The following is a 6,807-nucleotide window of genomic DNA, read 5'->3' as shown; positions in this document are numbered from 1 at the left end:
AAAGCTAGAACACCTCTATCTTTATTAAAACCAATTCCCAATACCAGGAGGCTTCAGGTCAAGAGAGAGAGAGAGAGAGAGAGAGAGAGAGAGAGAGAGAGAGAGAGAGAGAGAGAGAGAGAGAGAAGAGAGAGAGAGGGGAGAGAGAGGGGAGAGAGAAGGAGAGAGAGAAGGAGAGAGAGGAGAGAGAGGAGAGAGAGGAGAGAGAGAGAGGAGAGGAGAGAGAGAGGAGAGAGAGGAGAGGAGAGGAGAGAGAGAGGAGAGAGAGGAGAGAGAGAGGAGACAAAAACACATATTCAGTGGACTTTTACATACCAAAGGAAGAGGTTTAAGAAAGGATGACATTGGGGGGTATCATCTTACACTCTTGGAGCCGGCTGGGGCTGCACACAGGGCTCGGACTGACAGAGGCTAGGAGCAGAGTCCTGACTCCTGGAGCGGCTGTCTGACACACAGAAACGCCAAATTAAAAGTGTAAAATGCCACATGTGGCTAGCGAGCTGCAGGTTGCAGTCCACTGACCTAGACCACCTGTGATGACAAATAACACCACATTTTTCTCCTCTATTCCTCCTGAACACTGTTGTTTACAACAGTTTGTCACATATTAAAACTCCCTCAAGAATCTTAGACATGAGCTGGAGAGATAGCATGTAGGTAAAGTGTTTGCTTTGCATGTGGAAGGACGGTGGTTCGAATCCAGGCATCCCATATGGTCCCAAGTGCCTGCCAGGGGTGATTTCTGAGTGTAGAGCTGGAGTATCCTCTGAGCGCTGTTGGGTGTGACCCAACCGCCCCCCCCCAAAAAAAAAGAATCTTAGGCAATTACTTTGATATATTGATATATTTACCTGACAGGGGAGGTACCATGATCACGAAGGTGGCTTTCCCAGATGTGGCATATCCATTGCACTCTGGATGTGCTAACCCCTGCAATATCCCCACATCAGGGAAACTTGACCGCATAATTTGTGGTAGTGGGGGACTGAGTTTATGCTCTCTCTTTAAAAAATAAAAAGAAGGGCCTGGAGAGATAGCACAGTGGCGTTTGCCTTGCAAGCAGCCTATTTAGGACCAAAGGTGGTTGGTTCGAATCCTGGTGTCCCATATGGTCCCCCGTGCCTGCCAGGAGCTATTTCTGAGCAGACAGACAGCCAGGAGTAACCCCTGAGCACCGCCGGGTTTGGCCCAAAAACCAAAAAAAACTTTAAATAAATAAATAAATAGAAAATCACTTTCACAATATCTTCTATGAGACTACTCACAGAATCTTTGGTTACTTTTGTTGAGTTCTCAATATAGTGATTCACAAAACAATCTTCTCTGTCATGTAGGCCCTTCCTCTTGCCTCAGACTCATGAAATATTTTGTCAAATATTTCTTTGATATTTTGTTTGGGTTAGGATTTACAGTATAGATTCTAATATTCTGTTTTAAAGAGGTTAAAATATAATTTTAAAAATTATAATGACAAGCATTATAAGCTGAAGTTGTTAAAGGGAAATGCACAGGAGTGTTCTATCTAGGGCTCCAATGAAGTAGGTCAACTCTTAGACAACAATGAAATTGGGGGTCGGGGTTGAGGCCACAGCCAGTGATGCTTAGGGGCTACTCCTTGCTGTGCTCTCACAAACACCCCTGATTCGGGATTAAACACAAGTCCATCCTGGGTCAGCTGTGTGCAAGGCAAATGCCCTACCTCTGTGCTATCTCTTGGGCCCTCCAACTATTAGATTTTAAAGAAGTAATAGTTACAGGAAGTAAATGCACTTCTGTGTAAAAGAAAGAGCCAATTTTATATATAAATATTAAGCAATATAATCTTTTCTCACAACACCATTAGTCTATCTTGATTGTGAGAGAATCAACGGAAGACACAGGAGAAGTATGATAATGAAGATGGAATCGGTATGAGAAAAATATTTCCAAGAATAAATATAGTTAATTCTGAGAGATCCAAAGGTAGGGAAAAAATAGAATAGAGAGGCATAAGGTAGAAGAGAAAGGAAAGAAGAAAAAATACTAGAAGACATGGTACTTTCAGAAACACTTGCCATTTTGTTTATATATAATCATATGTCAGTATTGAAGTTCTTTCTGTCTCTTCCTCTATGTAAATTTCTTCATTTTATGTCAAATTCTTCATTAAATTCAAGTACTGTCTGTTAATATCTATCGCAGTAAAGACATTAATTTTTATGATCATTATTTAAACATTCTTGCTCCAATAATGCTAAATATTTTAAGTTATTTCATTTATCCTGAGTTGTAGCATTAAAATTATAAAAAAATAAAGATTTTTCTCAAATAAAACAAAGATGACTTCAAAATCATAACTATATGAAATAAGGGATATTAGAAAAGGCCTTAAAATGTAGGTCAATGCAAAAAATATATCAAAATAAAATAAAATGTAAAGATTGTCACATAAAGGGAATGCATACAAAAGAAAAATTGTAAAGGGTCATTTAAAGTTGAGAAGAAAAGGGCAGAAGGAGTTTAAAATACTTGGTATTTTGAGAATGGCACTAAGTCATCAAGGCCACATCAGGAGCATGTCTTCTTGTTAATGCTGTCCTTATTAGCGGGGCTTACAAAGGAATTTTCAATTAAGGTAAAATTTATGCAAAATGAAAATTTGAATGTTAGGAATAGAATTCAAAGGGTTTCAATTAGCATAAAAACCAATCTATCCAACTTAGAAACTATTGCACTCTTCAAGAAGTACATTTGTGATATCATATAGTTTATGTCTGTATAAACAGCCCTCTTACAATTTATACTTTACACTTCTTTTGCAATAATCATGCTCTGTCTATTTTTTACTCTACTACATTTACTATATTATCTAGTGAAATATTGACAAAAATAAAAAAAACATTGCCTTATTCTTAAGTTTAGCAAAATGACAGTATTTTACCAATAAAAAAAATGTTACACCCCATTCAGGAAGGGCACACATCAGAAGTGTTGCACTCCTGAAAAAGAATTATTTGCCAGAAAGGCCCGCTTAGAGTGGTCAAATCAGTTGACCCTTTGCGTAGATTGTTTGGCTATAATTCTAAACGTGGCTGTAACTATCTCTTTATTTTTTACCATTATTAGAAATCAGGCCTCAATATCTCTTTCTAACAAAGAAGCACAGTATCAAATCCCGCCAAAAGTTTCCCACTGACCAGTTCTCTGTGATCTCTGCTACCTTGGTGCCAAGATCATGTTTTTTCCCAAAACTTAGCTCATGAGTAAAGCAAATTTTCAGTTTTCCCCAAAACTCTAAAACATTTCTTTCTCTTCCCACTTCCCTAAAAATTACCTGGTTTCTCCTGCTTACCCAAAACAAAGCTAACCCACAACAGAAACATTTTTTCACCTTCAGTATCGGTTCTCTAATATGCAGATTTTAGCCATGGCCTTTTATTCTGTTTCCCTGACCATTTCCCACTTTCTTTGATTTCCAAAATTACACCCTGCATTCCAGAGCTCACCCCTTAAAAGTTACCCAGCTCAAAAAATAAATTTGTCTTCGTCTTTCTAGATGCAAGTCCCCATGCATTGTGTGTGGTAATTCATTTCTATAATATTGTTCCGTTTTTCCATCCATTTTGTGTTCCCACTCTCTCCCGGTGAAGGTTTCCCGGACTCCACGAAGAACCTGCTTAGAGGTGCTGGCGTCTGCAGCAGTTTGGCACTCAACGTTTGGGGGCCATCGGCAGCAAAAATATCCAGGTTTTATGTTTATATTATTTCTCATATTGAAGAGTTTATTTTTCAAGTTTCCTGACTTTTTCTGCATTAATAAGACATATTAAATTTAGAAAAAAGTGTTTATTTTATTTTATAGAAAGAATTATTATTTTTGTTTTTACTTGATTTGATTATATTTTGTTTTTATTGATACTATGAAAATGTAACATATTTTCTTTTGCATATTAAATTAATCTTGTATGTCAGAAGTAAAATTACGTAGTGAAATTTACTTTGTTTAAAATGCACATAAGTTTTAAATATATAATCTAATGTACATTTATAAATGAAAATATATAAAATATATACGACTGTATCTATAGTACAGTTTCAAGAACACTTCTCATACACATTAACCCTGGTTCAATCTCACACACTACATATGATCAATTTCCTAAGCCAGGGGTCCTCAAACTTTTTAAACAGGGGGCCAGTCACTGTCCCTCAGACCGTTGGAGGGTCTGACTATAGTAAAAACAAAACTTATGAACAAATTCTTATGCACACTGCATGTATCTTATTTTGCAATGAAGAAACAAAACAGATACAAATACAATATGTGGCCCGCAGGCCATAATTTGAGAGTATCACCAAATACAGACCTACATCAGTATATATCAGTATATATTTATGTTTCTAAATGTAACATATATATGTGTTATATATTATGCATATACTATATTATCATGTACCATAATATCTTATGTTATTTATATTGTATATATCATATAGATGTATATATATTAGAAAAACAAATACTAACATATTTATCTATGTTTCATATATGTAATTAATATATAATCTTTCTAAAGGTTATACAAAAGAATACAACAATATGAAAATAGTATTTTTATTATTTAGTAACATTTCTTATAGAATTACCATACTATTCATCAAATAGAAATGGATGTATGTATGGGACATTTGAGACAAAATATTTCAGCAGCAAGATATGGCCTATACCAAAGAAATAGTCTTAAGAAATTCCGTTAGGCATATATTTAATTTTATCTCATAATATTTTCTTTTCTGTCACATTATATTTCCACATCACAAACATTTCTCACTTTTTAAATATATTTTAGGTAGACATGCATACACAATTAAAACCTCCATTCTAAACTATCACCTTCCCTCTTCTTTCCTCTCCTCCCTCTCCTTTAATTGTTGCTCATAAAGATCAAATAAGCAAAGGTAAGGTTGTCATATTATTGTTCATAAATATGGACATATCTGTATTAAATATATTTATATTATTAAAATTCAATTTACCTATTATCTCGGTTATCCTGATTATTCAAAGCCTAGTTGTTCTAGTTATCCTGTTACTTTTTTGTTTTTTGCTTTTTGGGACACACCTGCTGATGCTCAGGGGTTACTACTGGCTATGCGCGCAGAAATCGCTCCTGGCTCAGGGGACCAGTAAGGGACGCTGGGGATCTAACTGAGGTTCATCCTGGGTCAGCAGTGTGCAAGGCAAATGCCTACTGCCTTCTATTGCTCCGGCTCAGATTGTTACATTTTTAAGAATATTCTTTATACATTATAGTTCTCTGGAGTTCATATTTACATGTATTCTTTTTCATTTTTATTCAAACAGCTCACTCTATTCCCACAAATACTTAATCAATGCACATTTATGAGTATTTTCCTTTTATACATTTGCAAAGGCATGGGTAATACAAGTCTTAGTTTATATCTAAGTATTAGCCTAATCCTTGCCCTAATATGTCAATTTTAGTTATAGTTAGCCCTTCTACATTGTTCAGGCATTTTTCTAGTTTTATATAAATTAAATTTTTCTTCACATTTATTACATAAACTATATACTATTATTATCTCCACAACAGAAATAGAGATTTGAGACATAGGAAGTTTAAGGGATGCATGCAAAGAGTCCTCACAAGTAATTGAAAGGGCCAGGTTGCTTCAGAAATACTCTTTTCAGAAGTTAGATTGGTGGCATAGCAGTAGGGCATTTGCCTTGCACACAGCTAACCTAGGACGAACTATGGTTCGATCCCCCATGTCCCATATGGTCTGGCAAGCTAGGAGCAAATTCTTAGCACATAGCCAGTAGCCTGGTGTGGCCTCCCCAAAAAACAAAAACAAAACCCAGAAATATTCTTTTCAATTAGGATACATAAAGTTTTAATTAGTGTGAAGGATTACATGCAGGACTTTGTCAGTATATGTCAGGTCCTCTTTCCCATAACTTACTGAGATACTGTTACACCAGAGAAATTTATTCTATTATTTATCCATTGTCACACCGATAGATGTAATAGGATATTTTAATCAATGCACTGCAATTTCAATGTTATAAAACTAATCTTATTTTATAACATAGAAAAGTAATATGATTAAAATTAAGTCACAATTTAGATTAAGTAGTTTACCCCAATTATGAATCAGCCTCAGTCTTCTCAGATGTGAGATGGAGCCATAAGAAACATATTCACTAGAGTAAGTGTCAGTAGAGTGGTGACTCTTAAAATACTTTTTTAGAGTACGTTATATGACAAAACACATCAGAATAAAAAACAAATAAATTTTCTCTAGTGTCAAATAAAGGTCAAATGGATTAAGATGAATATCTTTTTCAACTTCTTTATTTTCCTACCAGTTATTCAATTTATTTGTGTATACCTCTTGCTTGATCATTATATTTTACCAACGTCAATCATGTTCCAAAACATGTCAATGTTGATCTTTTTGTTATCCTCAAGTCTCAGCATAAATTTTATTTTAAACCTAGGTCTCCCTAATACCAAACATAGTTAGGGCACTCTGCCCTCTCTCCAATATTGTCTATAATCTCACTTTAATCTTAGGAGATGAGTTATTTAATTTATTATTAACTGATAAAATTATAAGTTTATTGATTATATTTTTCCTTATTTTCAACATAATAGTCGTAATGTTTAGGGGCTGGAGTGATAGCGCAGTGGTAGGGCATTTGATTTGCAAGCGGCTGACCCAGGGTGGACTTCAGTTTGATCCCCAGTGTCCCATATGGTTGCACCAAGCCAGGAGTAATTTCTGAGAGCATAGCCAGTAACC

The 6,807-nt window shown here is 35.3% G+C and overlaps 1 non-coding gene across 1 annotated transcript; it reads left to right on the top strand.

Annotated features, from left to right (window-relative positions):
* Window positions 1-843: 843 nt before the first annotated feature.
* On the top strand, window positions 844-1,006 carry LOC126010288 (U1 spliceosomal RNA). The gene has a single exon (XR_007496379.1). It is a non-coding gene; the product is annotated as a U1 spliceosomal RNA (small nuclear RNA).
* The last annotated feature ends 5,801 nt before the right edge of the window (window positions 1,007-6,807 follow it).

Source organism: Suncus etruscus, chromosome 5 (genome assembly GCF_024139225.1).
Source record: "Suncus etruscus isolate mSunEtr1 chromosome 5, mSunEtr1.pri.cur, whole genome shotgun sequence".
Taxonomy (NCBI): domain Eukaryota; kingdom Metazoa; phylum Chordata; class Mammalia; order Eulipotyphla; family Soricidae; genus Suncus; species Suncus etruscus.
This window is presented reverse-complemented; position numbering and strand designations above follow the sequence as displayed.